Raw genomic sequence first — 4,270 nt, forward strand, 5'->3', positions numbered from 1 at the left:
TGACTTCAAGTGCCCCTTTTCTCTTCTAAAATAATTCCCCATCTTATCTATTATGTTAGCTAGCTATTTGTGGTGTCTTTAATACTTTGAAAACAAATTTATGCCTGTTGTGAACTGTAAACAACAAAATGGAGGCATTTATGTCAAAGGGAGCAAAACTGAAGCTAGAGCACCATTACGGAGATAGAATTTGCGCATGTCCATGAATGGATCCAAAATAAAGTTTTGACCTGGTCATCTTCAGGCTAATCTGGAGCTCATTTTCTTTACTCTCTAGGAATAACAGCTTAGCAGCCAGTCTTCTACTGATAAGTGACAGTATGCCTGCCAGCACCAATTGTAAGTTGGTAACCTTAAATGTAACCTCCTGTGTAGTTTTTTTGGAATGTTTTTCTCTGTTGTCCTTATAAACCTCTGACATTTTCTACTCCCTTCAGAGGAAATTTGAGTTGCTTCTTAAATGGTCCCTTCCAAATTGCAATTCTTAAGAACCCAAATAAATCCTTTATTCTTATTAGCAGTTTTCTATATATTTTTTTTAGTTGACAATACATGGTGTCAGAAGTGGGATACAAGGCAACCTATGTAGTCTCTGCTTGCTCACCACCGACCCCCAACCTCTGGCACTTCAAGGATTCCAGTAAGGTATCTGCCATAATCCATTGTTCTCTATCATTTCCTTGGTGATCCCAGGACGTGGAATGAACCCTTTATCTTGGTAGAGATTCTGCTTTATTTGGGAATCCTCTGTACTGGCTTCTGTTTTAGGAACTTTGTTTCCCATTTTGGTCTGGTATTTAATTGCTCTTAGAAAAAGGGAAGTTCACTCTCTAAGGATAAGGCTATGGAGCGGCCTTCTTCTGGAACTCCTAATTGTTTTATGTATAAAAACTGTGGGCCTGTCTCCTATGAGTATCAGTCTCACTGGATTATGGTTAGTCAGAATGATTTACAATTGGCCAAATTTAGGCTCCTTGAAATTCTTAATTAGTTTATCAATACAGATGATTAGAAAAAGGTGTAAGATGAAGTGGCCTGAATGGGAAGCTTGTTTAAATTGGCATTTTGAGCCCTCTAAACAACTAGCAATTCCAAAATTGCTTCCCTCTAGGATATTGATTCCAAATTATCTAAGGCTGATTCTGAATTGTCTCAGTGATTGACCGAACTGAAAGAAACTTCTACATGTTCTCCCAGTGCTCCCCTGCTGCTCCTTTCTACTCCTGCCAGTGCTGCACCTGCCTTGCTCCTCTCAGCCCCTCCTCCCTCTAACCTTTTCTTGCCAAACTTCCCTTTCTTGTTACTCCTATCCAGATGATTCTGAAGCTATGCTAGACCCTCCTGTCCTAACCAAGCCAGCCCTAACCAGAATCACCAACTTGTTTCTTACATTGCCTGGACTAAAGCTGCTGCTGCTAAGTCGCTTCAGTCGTGTCCAACTCTGTGCGACCCCATAGATGGCAGCCCACCAGGCCCCCCGTCCCTGGGATTCTCCAGGCAAGAACTCTGGAGTGGGTTGCCATTTCCTTCTCCAATGCATGAAAGTGAAAAGTGAAAGTGAAGTCACTCAGTCATGTCTGACCCTTGGCAACCCCATGGAGTGCAGCCCACCAGGCTCATCCGTCCATGGGATTTTCCAGGCAAGAGCAATGGAGGACTAAAGCTGAGTTCCATGCAATTGCTGAGGACTTCCCAAACCCCAATGCTTTTGATTCAGATGTTTTTCTTCTGTAGGCACAATCATATTCTAATATTTTAAAATGTATCTAACTTAAATTGTGGACAGTTGTTCTTGTCCAATACTTTTAAAACTGTAACTATAACTTGGGAACCTAACATGAATGGCCCATCAACCAAATCTTAAATGTCTCTGGGCATCAGTATTTATTTTCTCTTAAGGTTACCAAGGTCCAACCTCAGGAAGCAACTAAACCAGAATTGAAAAATGTCACGTTTTATATTTTAAGGGTACCATTCCCCAATATAAGGCAAATTCCTATGGTTAACCCTGGGTTATGGACATCTAAGTAACAAAGCCATACAAAATTTTGAGAACAGTTTAGCCATACAAAAATGAGCTCATCAAATAACACCTGACATCTTGGATGGGTACCACATATTTCTTAGTACATGTTGTTGGAAGGACCAATTTTATATGATGATCATTTGGATATTATACCTGAGAAAAAGAGGAATTCAAAGATAACATGCTAAGTTTTTAGCATGAGCAGCTTATTAATTGATGTGTCATTTATTAAATCAGAAAGCTGAAGGAGGAATGGGTTTTGAGGTTAGGATTGAGAATTTCTTTTACATAGCTTAAGTCTGAGATGCATTTTGAATATCTCAGTAGGTTCAAGTGTTGGGAGAGTGAGAACAAAATAAATTGGTGCTACAGATGTAAATTTTGGAGCCATCAGAAAATAGGTAGTATCTAAAGCCTTAAGATTTGATGACATCACTTAAGGAGTAAGAAGAAATAAGCTTAATGATTCAGCTCTGGATGCTTCCAGAAATTCTCATTCAAATAAAGGTGATAGATAGGAAATTGGTACTGAGGAGTAACTGATAAGGTAGGAGCAGATCTAAAGATGTGTGCGGTTCTGGAATACAAGTAAAAAGAGGATTTTGAGAGAGAGAGAATGATCAACGTGTCAAATGCTGCTGAGAAGTCAAGGGAAGTGAGGACTGAGAATTATTCATGGATACTTAGCAAGATGCAAATCATGAGTGCTTTCACAGGGAAAATTATTTTATGGAGTGGTAAGGATGAAACTTTATTGGAAGGAATTAAAAACAGAATGAAAAGTAAGATAAATCAGAATATTCAGTTTTTGGAATTTTGCCAGCCTGTTAACTGCCTTATACTTTACATTAACATTTATTTTATTCCTTACTTTACTTTCAGTTCATCATACGATCACAGTCTCTAACCAGTTTTAATTAGCTTGCTATCTTGCCTTTTCATCTGAATACCCAAAACCCCCCAAATCTTGTCCAATTTAACTGCCATCTTTTTATTTCTGTATTCAGACAGATGAGCCCCACTGAAGGGAAATCACAGACTTACATAGGCTGGTGCCTTGAAAAATTTATATCATCAATACCATCTGTCATTTTCCCTGTGTTCTTCTAGTTATTTGTCTCTGCTATTCCACACATGTATAATTTACTTGGTGTACACATATTCTTTCCTTTTATAATCATCTCATAAGAAAGAAATGTCCCTTCTTACAGTTTAATCTATTTCAGTCTTTCATAGCCATTCCTTCCACCTCCTCAGTAATCTTGCCCCGTTAATTATCTTTTTCCTATATCTTCAAAATCACTCTCCTCACTGGCTTTCTTCCATCATCATTTAAATATTCTAAGTTACTTTCCATCATAGACACAATATTTCACCATCTCTCTTTCTACTCCAGTTTTTCATTTGGCTCACAACAATGACCAAATTTCTTTAAAGTATTTTCTCTACTCATTATGGGCATATTTTGCTCCCATTTCCTACTCAGGGTTCTGGAGCTGTTTTCTGGAACCCACTTTCATTTTCAACACTCCATTGAAACTTTCTTGTGACTGTAACCAGCAAATTCACTAAATCCCATAAACACTTTGGAAACCTAATCCAACTTAAGATTTTCCCTATCATTTGACATTGTTGAATAGTTATTGAAATGTTCTCCTTCACTGGCTTTTATAATTCACACAGTTTGTTTTCTACCAATCTTTCTGGTTGCTCTAAGTAAACATCATAGCCAGCTCTTTTACCTTTAAAAAAAAAAATGTTACATGTCCATGTTTTATAGGGTTCCACATTTGTTTGCATTCCTTTATCCCTTTGTAAACTATTGCTCTATGATCTCATTAGCTCCCTGACTTTAATTATCATTTCAAGGCTAACTCACAAATGCATTTCCCCAGAAATGTACATCCAGTAGCTTCCTAGATATATCTACTTGACTATTTCTCTGACATATTAAGCTCGACAAGAACACTATCTTGTCAACTGAAACTCATCTCTCCTTCAAGGTCCTCTATGTCAGTCATTAGAGCCAGGATGCATCCAATTCTGCTTACTAACGTAAATTGGGTAAAAAAAAAAAATATATATATATATATATATATATTCCTTTTGTTTATTCCCACACCAAATCAACCAAGTCCTATTGATTTTATTAATATAACACCTTTAAATCTCTTGGTTTATCCAGTTCTACCCACACCCTGTGAATCTACCCCAGTTGAAGAATGCTATTATCTCTCCCTTGGG

The 4,270-nt window shown here is 37.6% G+C and overlaps 1 non-coding gene across 1 annotated transcript; it reads right to left on the reverse strand.

The window, feature by feature from the left end:
- Positions 1-541: 541 nt before the first annotated feature.
- On the reverse strand, positions 542-618 carry MIR2478 (microRNA mir-2478). Its single transcript, NR_030930.1, has one exon. It is a non-coding gene; the product is annotated as a microRNA mir-2478 (primary transcript).
- Positions 619-4,270: the final 3,652 nt, after the last annotated feature.

This window comes from Bos taurus, chromosome 9 (genome assembly GCF_002263795.3).
Source record: "Bos taurus isolate L1 Dominette 01449 registration number 42190680 breed Hereford chromosome 9, ARS-UCD2.0, whole genome shotgun sequence".
Lineage (NCBI taxonomy): Eukaryota > Metazoa > Chordata > Mammalia > Artiodactyla > Bovidae > Bos > Bos taurus.